Here is a 22783-nt window from a genome sequence, read left to right on the forward strand (position 1 = left end):
TTGGTGTATAGTTTCATTACATCAATACCTTGACTAAGATCGATAATGAGCATTTTCTGCTTAGGGTAAGCAGAGTGATAAGGAATTTGATTGGCCGAGACTTTGGAACATAACTCCCGTTCTAATTGAGGTATAATTTTCAAACTTAGTGTAGGTGTTTATTAGGTCAATGTCTTGATGGATTTCGGAGACGAGCATTTTGTGCTTAGGTTAAGCAGAGATAAGCAATTTGATTGGTCAAGACTTTGGAACACAATAACTCTCATTCTAGTTGAGTTAGAATGTAGGTGTCTATTAGGTGAATACCTTGATGGAGTTCGAAAATGAGAATTTTCTGCTTAGGGTAAGCAGGGATAAGCAATTTCATTGGTCGATGCTTTGGGACAAGATAATCTTGATCCTATCTGATAGAGATTGCTGAAACTTAGTGTATAGTTTGATTGCTCGATACTTTTGAAAAAAATAAATGTGCGATTAATTAATATGTGTCATCTATTTATTTTGGGATTTTGGCGGGGGACATCAGCCTCACTGTTGGCTTGTTCAGTTTGTTACATTGTGAATCCTTTATATTTCTTTAAAATATATTATGGTGTTGATGCTGTAGCACTCCTGGGTGCAGATCGTGAATATACAGTTCGATCAGTGTTGCCACACTTGCAGATGAGAAATACAGTACAAATTTATTGTATCTTCTATAGAAGCATCGTATCTTATTAAAATTATGCCCTCACCTAGCAGACCGCCAAAGGACAATTACCCTCTTTTAAATCCGACCCTGGGTATCAACGGCAAGGCCATTTTGACTGCAGGAGCACACTTTGGAAAATATTTTTCAGAGATTCTAGGCATATCAGAACTAATAACGGAACATAGAACAATATAGTTCCATGAAAAGTGACCTCTTCCGAAAATGAAGAGCTCGTCTTGAAACCTTTACTGAATGTTTCATTCTCAGTTTTTTTCCGATCATTTAAAGACCGAGGGGGGGGGGGGGGCTTTCCAAACATTTGTTGCTGGTGAGGTTATTCATATCCTATATTGGTACCTTAGGCATATCCACCGTGGAAGTTTTTGTCAAAAGTTTATGATACGATATGAAATTATTCTTCTGTCCAGTAGAGCAAAGTTTAGTGATAGTTGTGCTACTTTGATATTTACTTCTTCTTAGAAAAGGGTGTAAAAAGATTAATATTCTGTCGATTTATGGTCAGTACTCGTCAAAGGATAAATCAACAGTGGTCTTTATCCAGCTATTAAAACAGGTTTTCTCCCTTTACCACCTTATCATTAAGTAATTATCTTAAATTGCGGAGTTCAGTTTTGGATGAACTGAATTTTAAGAAGGATACACATATACAAATACTTGTGTTGTACAGTATAACTTCTGAACATTTTTATTATTATTATTATTAATATTCAACTTTTCTGCGGAATTGGTCCAAAGTTATTTGTGACGGTAGAGTGCGCTGTCACATGACACACGTTGAAAGAGAGAAATAATAATAGTCACAGAGCTATTTTCTTCCTGGAAAAAGAAAGAAAATCTCGAGTTAAGTCTGACAAAATGATAACCAATTTGTTAACAAGCGTATTTGTAGCATATGCAGTTTATTTAATTACTTTGACTGATGTATCTAATGGTGGTGGTAAGTATCAATAATAATAGTGATCTTCAGATTCGATTCAACGACGATTGTGTTTTATTAACTTTTCCTCCACAGGGCATGGCCAGAAGAAGCCAGGCGACAACTTTAACTTTCAAGATTGAGTTTCATTCTGTCTATATCGTGCGACCTTTTTTGGCCAGAGGCATCTTACCCAGCACCGAACTGTTACTATATATGGTATAAACAGTTTATAAGGATAACCTGTAGTGGATATAATGGTCCGATTTAATTGAATGGGTTCATTTTTAACTGAAAAACAGGACGTCAGTGCGTAGTTAATAATATATTAGTGAAACTATTATGAATTACGGTCATATTAGTGAAATGTAGACATCTTTTTACCACCGAAGACCACTTGCCCTATTATTTAGACTTTCAAGTAGCAATGTAGAAATAACATGATAACCGTCAGTGCAGTTTGTTTTGGGATTTATAATATATTTACGAAATGAAATGAAATCAAAATGGGGTTTAATGTCCTACTGTTTTGCTCCGACTGGGCTAATGAATACATTAATATTATAATAATAGTAAAATATATTGTGGTTGCTGTACTATTTAAGGTTGTTATCCTGGCTTTGTTTCAAGAATTCATGATGTCTACTTGGAATTGCAACTTCTCAGTATTCTCTTTATTAAAGATACCGGGTAGTTGAAAAATGACAATGTTTTTACATGTACATGTATCTCCAACTCCCAAACTAAGAAAACATTAGTCATTATAGCCTGCAAGTAGACCTATATTGTTGATTTTTCTCTTGGGCTGTCCGTTTGTTTGTTCATAACTCCAGTAAAAGGTAAATACATCGGACAAGGTCAGATTTTTTTAGATTTCTTGCAACTGGGTGGGATTGTTTGAGTTGTTCTGAGAAAACTTAAGACCACAGAGGCATCTAATTCTAACTATGTTTGTGTATTTATATAGCAAGTGTACACGTGTCGGTAATAATATCTCAGATTAATCAATACCGACTAAAAGTTGCACAACCATACGATCATAAATTAATTAACACCTCGATGTTAGGAGTGCTAGTGGGATTGAGAACGCTGATTAGGTAATTATCTTTTGTATGTTGGCCAGGTCAAAGATATACATGTAGGTTCACACAAACCTTGTAATATTCATTTTTCGGCTTTGGTTATCAAATACAAACTGAGCCCTGTGGTCAGTTGTATCTGCCCTTTCTCATTTAATCTGATCGAGAATAATTTTGACGGAAGAGAACCAGCGGCACACTATATCCCCTCTCTTTGCTATAATTTCCACAACTCTAAAAAACACAAAGATAATGTGCCATTTTAAAGTTAACTTCAAAAGACAGATGCTATAAACAACGGATCTATTCCTAAAAATGGCAATCTTATGACTCTTGATGTTATCAGTTTATATCAGAATATTGTTATTTCTGAAGTTTAGAAGCACTGGAACACGCATTACATGAAACTAAAGTTGTGATCAATGAAGACTGAGAATCAATTCTACAAATAGCAGATTTTGTTCTTCACAACAATGAATTCAAATTTTGTGGTATATTTTATAGACAAATATTTGGGACCGCCATGGGAGCTCCGTTTGCTGTGACATATGCTCACATTTATATGTCATACTGGACCTACTATGAACCATTACCTAATAAACCAGATATTTCATGCAGATTCATTGATGATACTTATGTAATAATTTCGTTTCAACATTCAATCAACAACATCCAAAGATCAAATTTACTATGGATATAAATAGCAACTTAGTTAATTCCTTAGAATCTTAGATGTGAAAGTTGTCAAAGAAAGGGATACATGTAAGTTCGAGACAAATCTATATTCCAAGAAAACAGATTGCCATCATTATCTTCCACCATCAAATTGTCATCCCAATCAAACCTAAAAAGTTTTGCATCCTATCTTAAACAATCCAGAACTCCCAAGAAAATTATACAAAGGCATTTCAAAGAGCAGATCAGAAGACTTGGGCTGAATTATTGACCTACCAATCCAAGACTGATACTAATGTGAAGATTATTCCATGGCTATGCACCTTTGACCCTTGACCCTCACCTTCACCAAATGACTAAAGACCGAAGTATTTTAGACACGAGTTCGCGAATGACAAAAATTATGGATAACAGCAAAATAATACTAGCAGAGAGAAGGAACCACACCAATGGCAATATTTTGACAGAATTTAAAGGAGCTAAATCGCTAATATTTGGGACCTAGAAATTGACAAAAATGGGTCGCAACGCATACTGTAATACGAATGTATACAAACTGATTTACATTTAATGGTTTCCGTTTTTACTCCAATTTCAAATCGGGTTTGTTCGGCGGAATAAGCTAGCAGTCTCAATCGAGTGCAAATTTCTAGCATCTGGTTATTCCAGTCTACATGTGCCGTTTGATTTAGTGCACCATGTGTCTAGCCTCGTCCCTCGAGTCTCTTGATACAACTGGGCTGAAGCGCATTATGGTACACGATTCGTGTACCAATGGTAAAATGTTTTTTTTGTCTTAAATATTGGATATCAAAAGCCCATCTTTTGCCGGTAAGATCACAACATCAATGTTGATTTAATTTGAAAAATAAATCGTGTTTTCAATGTTGAAGATTTTGGATGATATTGAGTTAGAGACTTAGCTACTTTAAGTTGAGAACTACTGACAATAATAACATTATTAATGTCAACCTTTGAGACTATGTGTACAAATCAAGAAGAAGACATAAAATCATTCAAGATTAGAGACCCTGTCAATTGTGCCAGTACTTTTGTTGTTTATTGTTTAACATGTAAAACCTGTATAATGCAATATGTACATGTAGGCCAAACCATTACTCCTTTCAGCACTCGATTTAATAAGCACAGCAGTAATATAAAGTTTAAAAAATCTGGCCATTCCCCCCATATACATGTATAGCATTCCATTTTAATATACCTGTGTGTACCAATCATTGTTAAAGAAATTCCTGATAAAGATCAAGAAAAATTGAACACAGCAGAAAGTCTGTGAATTCATAGACTTGATTCTATGAGATTTGACAACCTGTTAAGTAATAGATGTAGAAATAATTATGTTTTGACTCTCTTAGAAAATATGCAATTCTCGCTTTAAATTAGTCTTTTGAATTTCAGAAATTTCTGTTAATTACATCTAGAGTATGAAGTTTATGAGCATTATTTAAATTAGTAAGACGAAAGATCCTGTCAAATTTGAACAATTTCTGTAATTTACTTGTAGAGTTAAGTCCCTTGTTTCAATTTGTAGAACCTTTTGAAACCTCAGACGACGTAAAATATAATCTGATCTGTATGAAATGATTTTGTAAATGCCCCCCCCCCCACCCTACAAGTATATAAATATGTGACAACTCTTATTGACCACTCGGATGATTTAGCTGAGGTAGGCCTATGTTTTGTTGCCTGGCAACCTATCTCTAAAAGTTTGGCTATTATTGTTTATATCATGTCATAGATAGTGAAATCTATGCTATTTGAAGGTCATGTTTGTGATATATATATATATACATTTGTAGCAAGCGTGAGCTAGAAATAGAATTATGACTTCAATGGATCTTATACATATGAAAATTTTTCATTTTAAAATTGCCATAAAAGTCTTATTCATTGCCCAAGTTCATCATTGTTCAGAGAAGAATAAACTAAAGGTGTACATGTATGTGTATGTCCCACTATTGTGAAATCTGCACAATATATTTGAGTAGATATTTTTAGATCATAAGGTCATAATTTTAATCTGATTTTGACGAAACTTGAAATATAGGTTTATCTTCAAAAGATCTTAGTTCGTTTAGATATTGGCATGTATCGCACCATAACTTCATCGATTATGACCCATGATTGTACGGAAAAACATGTTTTGGTTTTTAGCTTGTGGACACTCTAAGAGGTCACAATTTTTATCTGATTTTGATGAAACTTGAAATGTTTGTTTACAACCCACAGATCTTGTTCCTTTCGATATTCTCGCATATTGGACAGTAAGTTCCTGTATTTCGTCTTCCTACTTCACATGGGGAGACGACATCTATGAACAAACTAGAGGATTGTCCATTGGGAAGCCCACTATCCCCTCTGTTAGCTAAAGTTTATCTCAGCCTTTGAACAACAGGCCCTCAATTCATCACCCATCAAACCCCTTTGCTGGTACAGAAGAGTTGACAACACTTTTGTCATGCTGAACAATGGAGATTAGCCCCTTGCCCTATTAAATGACATGAACGCATAGCACATCGAAATTAAGTTCTTAAAGATGGGTTCCCAGAAAAGTATTTATCCGGTGGTTATTTCCAATAAAAGTATGGCAATTTTGGTATATATGGAAAGTAGAGATATCCAATCTTACTAGAAAAATACTGGATTCCCCGAAAAACATTCATGGAGCGTATACAGGACAAAAATATAAGGATTCCCCTAATCAACAGCCCGACGATTAAGAACTTCTGCATGTGTGATGTCAAAGGTCACAAGCGAACATTGAGCGCTTGATGTACAAGTTGATAAACTTTATGAAGAGTTAGACGTACAATACTTTCTGAGATAAAAATGACGGAAAAAGACGCGGGTACTGGATAATCCGAGAATTTAATTAGGATTCGATATTTGTAATAAATAGTAAGCGATTAAAGACAACATCGTCTTATGTATGCAATGAATTCTCCTCTGAGTCCCAAGACGTGAAGAGAATTTAATTAGGGTTCGATATTTGTAATAAATAGTAAGCGATTAAAGACAACATCGTCTTATGTATGCAATGAATTCTCCTCTGACTCCCAAGACGTGAAGTAAACATGGCCTGGTTTGATCGAATTTTAATAGCAGGACATTCCTTCGCAATTACAATGTTTGAGAAGGATTTGAAGCATAATTATGACAAATTAATTAGTTTGAATATGTTTTTGGTCCATATATACCATTAAATCACCCAGTTTGTACGCGGGAACCCATCTTTAAGTTCACAATGGAATTGGAAACAGACAATAGCCTCCCCTACTTAGATGTAAATGTCCAAAGAATCAACAGCTCTCTCCGTATTTCAGTTTATACTGTTTATAGATACCGATCCACACCGATCAGTATCTCCATTTTAAATCCAACCACCCTTTCCAAACCAAGAAAGCAATCATTACAACACTCACTAACCACGCCCTCAATATCTGTGACTATGATCTACTACAGCATGAAATTGAACACCTCAGACAAGTCTTCTCCACATTTAACCAGTATCCTAAGCAGGTAATCAATAAAACCATCATTTCCACTATAGCCTCCCGACACCTACCATTAAGTTACCAAGAACTGACCCATCACCCATACGTATTAGATTGATTCTTCAAGTAACTTGCTGTATTCCATATATTGTGTCATGTTTCAGTGTAATACCAAGGTTGTGGTCGTGGACCCTCTAGAGGTCAGAATATTTATATGTTTATATCCATATTCCAGAGATTTCATTTCCTTTTGATATCTGCACATAACGGACTGTAACTTCCTAGATTCTGGCCTCTGATTGTACGAAAAATCACTTCTTTTTTTTTTAGCTTGTACTCTGTCCATCTCTTGCAAAATGTGGGCGTATCTTGCATGGCAACAGCTTGTTTGTAAATGCATGGTTTAGTGAGTATATCAAAATGTAAATGTAATATACATGTACATCTTAGGATGATTACATTGTATATTCAAATTCAGTCAACTTAACAAGCTAGGTGTAAAGCAACATATATTTTATATTGTTGTTTTTTGTTAATCCTGAATGGTCTATTACTGTATTCATGTTATTAGGGCTAACAGTCTCACACAATAATTATTTACAGGATTTGTATCAGCTTTTCTATAGGTAGGCATGTTGACTATGTTAAATTTGTGAATTCACATTATAAGTACATGTACCACACATACCAGGTCAAAAGTAGGGTAATAAAATCACACAAACATACATGAATCAAAAAGCAAAATAAATTTAAGGAAATTCACAATAATGCTGGGTGTCATTAATGCAAATCAATTTGGCATCAAGACAGAGTTTGTAAACATGGGACCAAACATTTATGCGATAACAAATCAAGTGATGCAGTTTCAAGCCCGACAGTACAAAGGTTTCAATTCAGAGTATTTTAATGGTACAAACAAATTAAAAAAGTCTGTGCATTCTCATGTTTTTATTAAGTACAAAACAAATAAAAAAAGAGAATGCACAGCATTTTCCTATTTTTCTTGTTTTCTCTTTTCTTGTGACAGCCAACTATTTTTGAATTGTCAGATATCCTCTCACCGTCTCATATAACAACTTTTCATTTTCAACAAATTGGATCGTGTGTCTGTTATCGCTTGTTACTTCAGTTACTTATTATATTGAAAGATAACTCGTGTTTGTCATTTTTGTCGTCACTTCCTGTTTATTTAAAGTGTTTGTTACACATCTACCGTAGCAATGATCTCTGTGTTACTGTTAAAATTATTTTTGAAATGTGTTTAACCAGTTCTGTAACATATATAATAATGACTGACACCAATATTGTCCTTTACTTTTAAGGGCAGATAGTCTCCCGGCATGGATTTAATTGACTATAATAAGGCCCATCCAAGGTTGTTTTTTTTATCATTCATACAACAATTATAGGTGGCATTAGCTTATTTACAATGTATATCGTCTACAGAGGATGCAAACTTTACGTTGATCATATTTTTTATAGATATTGAGATTCCCCGTTTTTATGTGACAAGGAGTAGGCTCACTTGTCCAACCTCATGGGTTTTCTCCGGGTCCTCCGGTTTCCTCCCACTGCTAAAGACCCATACGCGCAAGCGAATTATTGAAATAAAAAAATTAAACCATATGTTAGTCCCGAAATGACCTAGTTTGTGTCGAGTGGACGTTAAACCCCATTTCTCTCTCTCTCTTTATAGATATTGAAGTTTGTTTGGTTGTTGGCGTGAATATATATTTTTTCATTTGGGTACATAGGACTAAGTATTATAGCCTTCTGAATGTTTGAGCCACAAATTCACAGCCAAGTAAAGACCAAATTTTCTAGTCTAATTTGTTATATGATGTTTTTAGTTTCAGCTGATACATGTTCAAACCAAACTAATGACAAATGTTGTTCATCTGTTTTGGAATGTATGTTAACCAATTGTACAACAGATAGTGGAAATACAAGTGGTATGTTCATAGCTATATATATATATTCAATAGACAGTGTTTAAAACCTCATACTTCCTCCAATAATTCACTTATTTCATTTGCCAATGCATCGTTCGATGACTAGAGTGGTCTGTAAAATCTTTTGAAGTCAAAAATGAAAAGTGTAATATTCTGGGCTAAAAAATCCAAACGGTGTCAATGTTGCTGATGTAAGAGCATTGTGTATTTTTAGATATTATATGGTGACAATTTAGATTTTTGGACCAGGAATTGTGCCCCAAGCCCAACTCATCTTGCTGTTCTTGTTCAAAAAAAGCCCAAGCCTCCTACATTTCAAAGATGATTGACATGGAACTTGACATGCTGGTCCCTTGGACCATTGCACATCCAGACTTTGATTTTTGGTATGATTTCACAATTCCAAGATGGCTGCGATGACATCATGCATGGTTCCTGGTTCATATAGTACACATATTTCTACTTTGATTATATATTGCTATCTGTGTTACGCACAGTTGCATGGGTTAAAAATTTGTCTGTAGATGAGTTTATCTCCATTCATAATAATGCAATAAACATCGATTGTTACTTTCATCCTTAAATTGTAAATACTATGCAAAATACTGGATATTATGAAGTTTTAAAGCGATAATTTCATATTTTTAAGTTATATTTTTAAAATGTATCAAAATAAAGCCTTAAAATAGATGGTATCTATAAACAGTCCTAACTTGTTAAAGAATAATCCTATTAATCTTATAATTCACTATTGCCAGTTGAGAAATTGGCAAAAATATCATTTTCAACTTCAAATTCAAACATTTGAAGATAGCTATTCCATGGGGGGAAATAGAAAAACAAGGGAGGTTATTGTGTTATTATTTCCGGGGTGAATGATTTTTTAAGTGTGAGAATGATACCTATGATCGTATAATAGTGTGTTGACAACTTATTGAGCAAAAGACATAGAAATAATTATGTTTGGACTTTCTTAAAAAATATGAAATTCTCGCTTTAAGAAGATTATATGTAAGTTAAGTTTTTTAAGATCTTATAAGATTTGTAAGGTCGACCATTTAGTTTACTATAGCAAGCAAACAAACAAACTATCTTTTATGTATTTGAAAGTGTGTTTTTTCTGTCAGTCAGAGAGTAATATTTAACACTATTAAACTGATCTTCTTACCTTGTTACGCTCAAAGCAATATGCACTTGGCGACCCAAATTTTACCAATTCTAAGTTTATGTTTTTGAGTGATTAGACATTGAAATTTATTTTATATTTAGTCTGTGTAAACTTGACAACAACGGAAACAACGTGCAATACCAATGGTACATTGAATATAAATCAGACCATCTGCAAATTTGGTAAGTAGCTATTGATAGATTACAGAAATTAATTACATGTATGTCAAAATGTATCATTGCAATACAAGAAAGCAAATATGTAGATCTATTGATAATGCCAGGCTCATTATTGTATTTTAGGAACATTGTCACATATTGGGTAAACAAATCACAATAGCACACTACATCCCTAGATATATATATCATTGGATACAGGCTTATGTTTCAGTCATATAGCCAGTCTAAATGTCAGTGAAATTGACCATGTAGTTGTCAATCAATTCATATGCCATAAAATTAGACTTTCAATGAATTATATCATAAAACACTATAAATATATATGTATTTACAGTTTAATTTAAGATTGGGATAATACTAACAATTTTTATACGTCCACATTCATAATGTGAACGTATTATGCCGTCGCCCCTGTCTGTGTGTGTGTGTGTGTGTATGTATGTGTGTGTGTGTGTGTGTGTGTGTGTGTGTGTGTGTGTCTGTGGTTCGCCTACAGGGCGCAATTCTTCATGGATTTTCTTCAAACTTGGTATACTTATTCCTTATACCCCAAGGAAGATCCCTATTGTTTTTGGTGCATGCCCGACCCCCCGGGGCAGAGCCACGCCCATTTCTAGTATTTGTTTGTTTGTCGTCTACAGGCCACATTTCTTAACTAATAATCTTGAAACTTTGCATACACATTCTTTGTACCCTAAGGAACATCCCTATCGTTTGGGGTGCATGCCCAACCCCCAGGGGCAGAGCCACGCCCATTTTCTTTTCGTGTGTCTTTGTGTCGCCTACAGGGCGCAATTCTTACTGGATTTTCTTCAAACTTGGTATACTTATTCCTTATACCCCAAGGAAGATCCCTATTGTTTTTGGTGCATGCCCGACCCCCAGGGGCAGAGCCACGCCCATTTCTAGTATTTGTTTGTTTGTCGTCTACAGGCCACATTTCTTAACTTATAATCTTGCATACACATTCTTTGTACCCTAAGGAACATCCCTATCGTTTGGGGTACATGCCCAACCCCCAGGGGCAGAGCCACGCCCATTTCCCATTTTCTTTTCGTGTGTCTTTGTGTCGCCTACAGGGCGCAATTCTTACTGGATTTTCTTCAAACTTGGTATACTTATTCCTTATACCCCAAGGAAGATCCCTATTGTTTTTGGTGCATGCCCGACCCCCAGGGGCAGAGCCACGCCCATTTCTAGTATTTGTTTGTTTGTCGTCTACAGGCCACATTTCTTAACTTATAATCTTGCATACACATTCTTTGTACCCTAAGGAACATCCCTATCGTTTGGGGTACATGCCCAACCCCCAGGGGCAGAGCCACACTTTATATACTTATTCTTTGTACCCTAAGGAACATTCCTATCATTTGGAACATCCTTATCATTTGGAGTAGGCCCTACATGCCCAACCCCCAGGGGCAGAGCCATGCCAATTTTCTTTTTGTGTGTCGCCTACAGGCCACAATTCTAAATCGATCATCTTGAAACTTAAAATACATATTCCTTATACCCTGAGGTTGGTCCCTTTTCTTTTGGGTGCATGCCCGATTTTGGGGAGATAACTCCATTTAACAATGTCAAACTCCATTTAACAATGTCAAACTGACGTGATATGCTTTAAATAGTTGTCACCCATGTAACATTCGGGTTTTTGTGAGTGGTTTCTGAGAGCCTTTGTTCAACTTATTTTTCAGAACGCTTTGTAAGTGTTAGAAGTATTTATACCGGTTATTTGTTGACGTTTCAAACCACCGTTTTCTCCCCCTTTCCTCCCACTGCTAAAGACCTTTTGGTACTGCAATGACAATGTCTCTCTCTCTCTCTCTCTCTCTCTCACACTAAATAAATTATAAATTCATGTAACTGCAAGTACATGTGCGTTTTCAGGATGTACATTTTTAAAAAGTCTTATGTTTGGGTGTCATTCGTCTTTAAACTTGGGTTATGTATTCCTTATAGCCTCAGGATAACTGCTTAGCCGACTCCCAGGTCGCAATTCTTAATGAAGCCGCTCGGTACTTGGCATATGTATTCCTTATTGCCTTAGGGAGTCCACTATTGATTTTGGTGAATGTCTCAACCCCCAGGAGCAGAGTCACGCCCACTTTTTGCCTTTGGAATGTGAAAGGCACAATTCTGAATGCATTATCTTGGTATACTTATTAATAAGTTATACTCTAAGGACAGGAACTATTGATGTTGATGCACGACCCTCAACGCTAAACAAACCAAAAGCCTAGCCTTCTTGACAAAGTACCTTGTCAATCAAAGCAGAATTGGAATGTGGACGTATATTGTAGCGTTAGCGTTATGTTTATTATATTCTTTAAAAAATATCTTGCTTATCAGGAGTGAATGAAATGCATATTTCTACTGGTACATCAAAAATTGACCAGCTAGCAATATTTTGAAGTAAAATAACTGCATTGAATCATTGTAACATGTGTTCAGCTTGGATGATGGAAGACAGTTTCTGATACTAAACTACTTCTGATAGTACCGTTAACTACAACAAGGATTCTGCTCATCGATTATGAAAACTTTGTTAATATTACATGTGTCACTGGATAAAGAAGGCAAACTATTATACGGCGGTAATTCGAAAGCCTTCTTTCACCAGTGTATAGAAATTTTGTTCTACTCAATAATTTAAGGTGTTTTTTTTAAAATGAAATTTTGATTGGTTATCTGATTTTGTGTGATTGCAGACAATAACTATTAGGATCCTCCTATACAGCACACTTACTTAAAGTGCACATAAGATGGGCTTGGAAACTTTGGGATACGTGTAGCCAATGGTTACTATATCCACTTTACGGCAAGTTCACGCCAATCTGGTTGAAATTAATTCAGTTATCTTCACTCAAAGTCGTAAAAATAGACCTTCCGTAAAAACGACTTTGCCAATTATTGAAAACACTCTTAATCCCCTAAGACGCCAGTGACGTCACAGTGCATTCGGAATGTTTATTCCTTAATGACCTATATACTGCCGGCGTGTGTATTCTTTAACGTCTGAAGGATTCCTTAATCCCCCTAATTAAATAAAACAATTGACTACGGAATAATTTGTTTTGTAATTCATTTTAATTTAAGATCCAATTTAGAGTGCCTGCAACTTTTAACCTTTGAATTCTTGAACTCTTAATTAATTTTTTACAATATGGAACTTATTGGACGAACACTTTTAATATGTAAATAATATACGGGTCCAGCTATGTGGTTTTTACTGCGAGCACTTCGCTTTTCCACATAAAGTGTAGTGTCGTTGATATCTGTCATTAATTAATCAATCCGACTATAAAAGTTATACAGGCATGGGTCATAAATTAATTTACACGTTGGTGTTAGCAGTGAGTGTTAGTGGGATTAAGAATGTTGATTAGGTAATTATCTTTTTTTACGCCGGCCAGATCAAAGACATCACTCTATGTGGAACGTGTGCGTAATACCTCACGAACGAACTAATGGTAGAATCATACACACACACATTAATTGTATAAAATAATTAAGTTTTACTAATAAGTTGTTTAAAATTACTGTATACCCAATAATTATTGCTCACCGTTTTTTTTGTAATCAAGTAGCCTCGTATAAGTTGTTTATTGGCGTTTAAACAACATTTAATTGATGGATGGATTAACGTTTTTGATACGATTAGGTTATAATGTCTAACATTGGTTATCTTCGTTATAATAGAAGTATTTTACAATTGTATTGACAGTTTAATCACCCACCAAACGGCACCAGGAACTCCACGAATGATCCCGTGCAATTTTCACGGCGAAGTTTAACCTCATTTACTACACCCGTAGTACATGGAACGGTACATGATAATAAGATACCAAGCGTTGATTGGCAGAGAAATGAGTGCGATCTATTGTACATATTCACTGTAGTTGTTCTTTATGTATAGAAATGGTTATTATTATTATATATAGCTAATAATGAATATATCGACAAATGACTGACACCATTTGTATTTCTGTACTTAAGTTTGGGATATCAAGTATTACAGGGTTATCCAAATTACCGGTAAATGCGCTAATTTCTTGAGTCATCTTCATTTGACACGTGGCCTATTTAAACAAAGGCAGCTTAAATTGATCTACGGCATGATACAGCATTTTAAATTCACTCTAAAATATTCCAATCACAAATGTCTAATCTATCTATACCAATGAAAGACGATAATTCGGTGATTATGATGAGGCCAGTCACGTGGTAATTGGACCGTCAATAGACGCTTGTCCAGTTGCCGTGTGTATTGATAGTGCTATATTGTACGGACATTGAGATATTGTATAGATAATGTATATCCTATGTGTAGTGCCTGTGACGTCACCAGCCAATCAACCGGATTAAGGTCGTAATTGAAAAATCGAAAAGCGTTTTGGCGTGTGGGATACTTAAACGTTAACAGCGGACTTAATTTTAATCAGATTGGTATGAATTTGCCGTAAAGTTGATATAGTAACCATGGGCTATCCATACATGCAATTTAGATTTTTGATCTTACGTGGTCTTTAAGTTAAAATTGTACTGCAGCCATTTTGAATTTCTCAATTTAAGCACAGCATGATTGTTTTTAAGCAATTTTGAATTAAAGTATCTGGTATTTATTTCCTATATGCTTCTCTAAACTTTATATACATATTTTGTGTTAATTGTTATCATGAAAGTAGGATCTGGAATATTGGTTCTTTTTTAAAAATTAAAACAAGTTGAAGGATTATGGCAAAGACGTGCTCTGTTTAATGCAGTTGAGAACAAAACGAATGTTAGATATAAAAATCAAAATTCACCTGTATGACACAGCTGCACATTATGCACTTCAATTACCCTTGATTCAACACTTCAGATTGCATGTAAGATATGTGTAACATATTTCTTAGGATGCTATCAGCATTCTGCGATGAAGGTCTACTTACTAATAGATAACGGTACTGATTGTGTTTCATAATGAAAGTATATGTATTTTTTTTTTCAGTCGCAGATCCCTGCAATGTTAACAGCACAGATTCAGAAGCTTGTTGTGGAAACGAAGCTTGTTCATTTTATAATTGTACAGCAGAAAATGGTTAATCTTTAAATTACTTTTTCATATTTATATACAGGATACAATTCTATTGAATACAATTACAACACAATTCTATAATTACTACACATATCTATTAAACACAATTATGTGTGGTTTAATGGCCAAGAGTAAGACATTAAGTTATATATTGCTATGCACAAGAATGTTAGTCTGAGAACTCCATCAATATGGTACGCAATGTCTTGCTCTCGACCAGGGCTTCTACTTCAAAATTTTCACTGTTGGTCATTTTTATAAGCCAACATTTTCATGTGGATGTACATTGTCATCGCCCTTTTCCGTACGTTTTGTTTGTGGACACTATACAGGTCACAATTTTTAGCTGAGTTTGACAAAACTTGAAATACAGGTTAATCTCCCAAAGATCCTGGTTCATTTTGATATTGGCATGTTCCTGATTGTACGAAAAATCATTTTTTAGCTTGTGGACACTAAAGAGGTTACAGTTTTTAACCGATTTTGATGAATCTTAAAATGTATGTTTATAGCTCGAAGATCTCGGTTCGTCTCGATATATTCGCAAATATCCAACCATAACCTCCTGGATTATGCACCCTTATTATTGAAGAAAAATTGTGTCCTTAGCTTGTGGAAGCTCTTGAGGTCACAAATATTTTTCAATACTAAAAAATTGTATTTTTATTAGTCTCTATCATTCAGACAAATATTCTACGAGAATTATGGCCCCTGATTGTACGAAAAATTACATTTTTCGCCCATAGACACTCTAGAGGTCACAATTTTTATCCAATTTTGGTTAAACTTCAAATATTTGTTTATATCCCTAAGATCTCGGTTCCTTTCGATATTCACGCATATAGGACCGCAGGGTTGTAAAAATCCACTAGCCCGACGCCCGGGGCTACCAAAAATAACTTACGGGCTAGTGATCTATTTAGCCATACTAGTCCTGGGCTAGTGCCCTTTCACCGGTTTGTGAATTAAACTAGTGACGATATAGATAAATAAACTGTAAAACATCCCACATTTATTTCTCAAATTCCAAGGAAAACTCAATCATAACAATAGATTTTCTGTAGTAAAATGTCCATATGGACATTTTTTGTACCCCTTCTATTCATTCATTCTTGACATTTCATTTCTCCATCTTGGACGCTTTGACAGGACAGGTATAAACCAGTTGAATTCAAGTTGATTTAAAAACAAAAGACTCACTTATACTTTATATTAGATTAGTTCTGACATAAATATTTGAAAGCATACCTTTGTATTTTTAAATACAAGATAATTTTGATTATTTAACATGTCAGGTATTTCCAAAGAATTTACTACACGTGTTCATTACACACACGCCATGATGAATGGTTCCAGTGACCCGTGTGTCGTCAACTTCGACCCTATCGGCACGCAGCATGGCACTCGAGTGATACTATAAACAATTTTACTATCCTGTCTATTTTAATATTATATCAGCACATCAAACTGATTTGTTTCATTTTGAGAATCTTTATAGTGACCAGGTAAATAAATACGGTAAAACAATTAATTTGTCAATCAGTCGAGGCTATCTTGTGCTTTGCAGTCAGTGCTAATAATAACGTAAAATCTTTGAGCGGGAATTAAAGGACGTTAATTTACCGTGATATATTATAAATGACATGTGCTATATGAAGTATTTATATGGTCTTTAGTGAAAGAAAACATTGTTGTGGCTACCATTCCTGGTTTTGAAGGTCAGATATATGAAAACGAATATCGGATTGTAGTTTTTTGAACCGTTTATTAGGCAATCAATTTTACGATCTTTATTAAAAAAACAATAGGTTGGCAGGCAACAAAACATGTGCCAAAATATTGAAAATTAAATCTTGTACCTTGTCAAACTATGGACTAGTGGATATTAATGCAGGGCTAGTGCCTGACAATAGACTACTAGCCCTGGGCTAGTGGATTCAAAAAATTTTTTACGCCCCTGTTAGGACCGTAACTTCCTGAATTATTGTCCATGATTGTTTTTAACTTGTGGACCTTTTAGAGGTCACAATTGTTATCAGATTTTAAAAACTGTTAAAATATCACTGTTATACCCTAATTACGGTTGAGTTTTTATTTTGTAAAAATCAGACCGAAAGTCCCTGACAAAATAACCACTCTTTGTATACATATTGTGAACGAGTATGCATTACAAAGGTTGTGGTGGGGGGTATATGCCTGAATGGTTAGCACGCGCGCGTTGTATCATACGGTCTGTCACTTAGTCAACTTGCGGGGTTTCGAATCCCCGGTTGTACGTGACAAGGAGTAGGGTCGTCTGTTCAACCTCGTGGGTTTTCTCCGGGTCCTCCGGTTTCCTCCCACTGCTAAAGACTCCTACAAGCAAGCGAATTATTGAAATAAAAAAATTAATTAAACCATATGTTAGTCCCAAAATGACCTAGTTTGTGTCGAGTCGACGTTAAACCCCATTCCTCTCTCTCTCTACAAAGGTTGTGACCCTGGGTTCCACGTTGGCCGTATATGCCGGTCAAGACTGAGGCCTATGAAAAATGACTGAAACTAGATCTAACCCATCGATCAATTTTCACGCCAAAAAATAGCTTATTTTTTAAAACCCAATTTTCAAACATGGCTATGATCGACAGCCGCAATGTGACTATAAAATTCTATGGTCTGTACAGAATAATGCACACGTATAGAAATGAAATGAAATGAGATGTTGTTTAATGGCAGGTCAGCTCCAATCGGGCTATATTGCGCCAAACATACACGTATAGAAGCCATATAATCTCATGATTGTTATGCTGAGTGTTGTTTTAATAATTAATGATGGTAGTAGAACTATAAAAGTTATTGTTCAATGGGAATCCAATGATGTGAAGCAGTTCATTGTTAGTCATACTCTATTTGAACACCCATGTATTGTCCTGTCCATGTATCATTTTTCTTGAACAAAGCTGCTTTACGTCTGTTGCGGTCACACACAATGTAAATGAGATAATTATGATTTTAAAAAAAAGGGCAATTGATATGAAGTACTGCTCTTCAAATCCAACCGTCAAATTAAATAAAAACAGCATAGAAATTACGCTAATCCTCAACAACGTATGATTGGTTTTTTTTACAGCATGCTTTAATAACTAATCTTATAAAGTATGAAGGAGGCTTTTTTTTTAAAAAATCAACCTATCCTGTAAAGTGCCACGCAAGATAGAGAAATGAAACATCATGAATGAATGAATGAAATTTGTACTCAATTTGTAATCAAATCAGTGATCATCGGAATCATATTTACTATCATTGACATCATATTTACGTTTCCATTCTTTTAATATCACAATTGCGCGGACAATGCCATCTTTAATCAACAGCGTGAATCCAGAGTGTTACAATCATCCAGTAATAAATGTTCCCTACTAATGAGGTACAAAAAAAGTTGATATGGTCAATCACGACTATCTTTAATAATAGAAGTTTTGCACCCCTTACATAAATGGTGAACCGAACGCTTTTAAACGGTAAATCACTTTTGTTAAACAGTTTTTTACGCTTGATTTTGAATAAGAAACTCAATTCGCAAATTCCATCAAATTTTGTCTGCTGTAGAGATCACAATTTTTATCCGATTTTGATGAAACTATGTAATTTTGATTGTATCCCAAAGATCTCGGACCGTAACTTCATGGATTATGGTCCCTTATTGTATGAAAAGTCACATATTTTTAGCTTGTGGACTCTCTAGAGTTCACAACTTTTATCCGATTTTGATGAAACTTAAAATATGTTTTTATAATCCAAAGGTCTTGGTTCCTTTTGATGTTGTCGCATGGATTATGGTCTCTGATAATTCGAAAAATCTTTTTTTTTTTATCTTGTTCTCTGTCCATCTCTTCCAAAATATGGGCGTATCTTGTATTTCAACTGCTTGTTAAAGTTGTTCTAGTAGTATCGCTGTTATCTATCCTGTGGACCATCTCCTTCAATATTTAAATTAATTGGAATTTTACATTATTTTTTCTTCAGAAACAGTGTGTCAGCTAAAAAATTCAACCAAACCAGCTCCTTGTAATGTAACTCATTGTGGTATGTATGATGCAAATTAAGTAAGAATAAGTAGTGTATTGATGTTGGTGCCATTTAGTGACATTATTTGTATATGCCTACATTTTCATGTGGATGTATATCGTTGTCGTCCATGTCCGCCCGTCTGTGTGTCTGTTCACATTTTGTTTGTGGACACTCAACAGGTCACAGTTTTTATCTGATTTTGACAAAACTTGAAATGTAGGTTTTTATCTTAAAAGTCTTGGTTCCTTTCGTTTCGATATTGACATTTATTGGACGGTGATTTCATGGATTATGGCCCTTGATAGCATGAAAATCATTTTTTTTAGCTTGTGGACGCTCTAAAGGTCACAAATTTTATCCGATTTTGATGAAACTTAAAAATGTATATTTATAACCCAAAGATATTGAAACCTTTCGATATTGGCACATACATGTATCCGACCTGGATTATGTATGAAAAATCTCAGTTTTAGCTTTTAAGCTTGTGGTCCCGCTAGAGGTCACAATTTTTATTCGATTTTAAAAACCATTCTAATTGTTATACACTTATGTCGGTTGAGTTTGAATTTCGTGAAAATCCCTGTATGCAAATAGTGTAAAAGTATGTAATACGAAGGTTGTGAACCCACTAAAGGTCAAAACTTTTATCCGACTTTTATATGAAACCTATAATATATCCTAAAGATCTTGGATCATTTCGATATTCACGCATATCAGACAACATGGCCCTTGATTGTACGAAAAATAATGTTTTTATATGCCCAAATTTTGATGTATATTATTAAACCAATGTATATAAATTTGAATTAGACTACATTTCAATTTCCAGTAAACGGTTCTACTACTCCATCTTTAATGCCAACAAGTATAGTTACATCAACATCATCATCATCATCATCATCGACACAAGCAATATCTACGTCAGTACCAGAAAGTAAGATAAACTTTCTTATACTTTACAATGTTCTGATTAATCATGTTAAAAGCGTGTGATTATTTTGATGCAGTGTAGCTTATGCTATTAATGGGTGTGTGTATCATTGATGAATATTGAATTGTGTTGACTGGTGTTGGTGTAAGCTCATGTTCATCAGGGGGGGTTATCAGCCTCACTGTTGACTTGTTTATTTACTATCACGTTACATGCAATAATGAACAAAAACAAGCCTCTATTTGATAGATAATAAAACTACATGTACATCCTATCCACTGACATACCAGTAACTCGCTAATTATGATTGGCTACTATTTTTGGAGTTAGATAGAGGTTCTAATGGAGACAAAAAGCATTAGATTTCTTCACTGTATTTTGAAAATGTTTTTGGTTTTATGTTCTTTTTATTATATGGCCACATTGAAATGTGGTCGTATATTGTCGCTCGTCGGTCAAACAATTTTTGATAAAATCTCCCACAGTTGTTCCCAGTTTCTATGCAATCTTTTATGCACCATAGAGACTTAATTATCATCCATTATTTCTAAAATTTTATAAATTGTTTAATTAATTTCTTGCTAGAGTTTTGTCCCTTAGCTATGAAATTTGTTTTCCCTGTTGAGGTTTCAGTTAACATCTGAGGATTTTAAAAAAAAAAAGTCTGAGATGTTTGACTTTTTATATGCCCACATTTTCATATGGACATATATTGTCATCGCCCCAGTCCGTCCGACCGTCCGTGTGTTCGTTCACATTTGTTTGTGGATACTCTACAGGTCACAATTTTTATCCGATATTGATGAAACTTGAAATAAAGGTTTATCTCCCAAGGATCTCATTTCCTTTCAATATTGACATGTATCGTACCATAACTTCATGAATTTATACACAGTGTTTAAGGACATGTGACGACGGCACCTATACATTTCCAACAATTTCTGGTAATGGCTTCCAGAGTTATGGCCCTTGACCTCTTGTGGATGCTGTAGAGACCATAGTTATCCAGAGGCTGGTCTGACAATTGAGGAAGAGTTCCGAAAACGAAGCATCACCTAGCGAGGTGAGAGTGTGTTGCCATGGGGAACAGTATTACATAACATTGTATTTCTTACATGGTCCCTTTAAGTTGCTGCTGCGATATACCAGTGTTTGTTGTCTGGCAATGTTTTTCACCATATTTGATTTTTGGGGATCATTTGTAATTGATTGATTGACTTTTCATTTCAGCCGGAAAACCACTTGGTCAACATTTTGATGCAGCATCTTTCATTGGTGGCATTGTTTTATGTGCAGGTCTCGTTGCCATCACATTTTTTGGATGCAAATTTTACAAAGCCCGTACAGAAAGAAACTACCATACATTATAAAAACATTAGATTCCACTTTAAATCCTCTTTATCTAGATCTCTTTTTTTTCTTTAGTTCCGTTTGGGTTTTTTCCCTCGTTTTGTTTGGATTATATCAAGAGAATCTGATCAATGCAGATTATGTCTTGAAAACCTTCAGTGCTTTTAAGTTTTTCTTTATTGATATTTTTTGAAAACATTTATTTGGAACAGAAAAAGTGAGTAATTTTCTTATTTTGTTTTGAAGCAAGGTAACCTTTCAAATTAATCAAACCAGTTATTTTCCCCTAAATTTTCAGCGTATTATGTGTATTTACTTTTTTTTTTTACATTATTTAAAATATATCAGTGTACTTGTAAAGCAAGAAAGAATTACTAATTGAATTCATTGCGACTTGCCGCATGAAAACACAAAATACATGTGACATGATAGATAGTGATGATCTGTTATTCTTCATCACGTTAATTTGGGATATTCAATAATTTATAAATTTACAAATAATATGATTACAGAGTCATTTTGATTTGAAAACCAGACATTTATTTTGGCAGAGAATATACTCTTAAATCTTGGGCATGGTTTCATTTCTTATCAAAATAATTGTATCCTTAATGAAAAAACCCCAACAAAACATAACAAATGTGAAAAAACCTGCAAGATGTTGAAATTCAGATTGCAATGTTGATAAGTATCAAAATTCAGGGCTGTCCTCAAAATTGTTTTTTTGCCATCAATTTAATTTTAACACAGGCAGTTACTCAGTTTAAGGTAGCTCATAATATTTATTTTCAGCATGAAATAAGATATAACAATTTCAATGGCCACACTTCCATTGTTCACAATCTTTTCATGTACATAAATTTTTCATGCTTCACACTAAGAATTTTTTTTATGACTAGTGGTACTTAAAGATGTTTTTAAATTGTCACATAACAGCTATGATGTAACTACAAAACTAGCCAATTTATTCTCTATTATGTTTGTTTGAAACAGCCTTGTACATTCTTAACAATTTTGTAAATTTATTGAAAATGGTAATTGAATCATAGCGATCATCATTAACAGAAGATCTTAAAACATATGACTGAAATCTCTTTAAATATGTGATCACATTGTTATAAAGGTTTGTTACTGAACATTGTGAGTGAATAAAATAAATTGTGTGCTTTGCATGCGACC

General features: G+C 34.5%; 1 long non-coding RNA gene across 2 annotated transcripts; it reads left to right on the forward strand.

Annotated features, from left to right (window-relative positions):
- Positions 1-1433: 1433 nt before the first annotated feature.
- On the forward strand, positions 1434-21624 carry LOC126812571 (uncharacterized). 2 transcript variants are annotated; one of them, XR_007675990.2, is made up of 7 exons: positions 1434-1649; positions 8745-8846; positions 10116-10196; positions 15187-15276; positions 19279-19338; positions 20153-20257; positions 21485-21624. It is a non-coding gene; the product is annotated as an uncharacterized LOC126812571 (long non-coding RNA). The 2 variants fall into 2 exon arrangements; XR_008785970.1 differs by lacking the exon at positions 1434-1649 and adding an exon at positions 2445-2467.
- The last annotated feature ends 1159 nt before the right edge of the window (positions 21625-22783 follow it).

Source organism: Patella vulgata, chromosome 2, assembly GCF_932274485.2.
Source record: "Patella vulgata chromosome 2, xgPatVulg1.2, whole genome shotgun sequence".
NCBI lineage: Eukaryota > Metazoa > Mollusca > Gastropoda > Patellidae > Patella > Patella vulgata.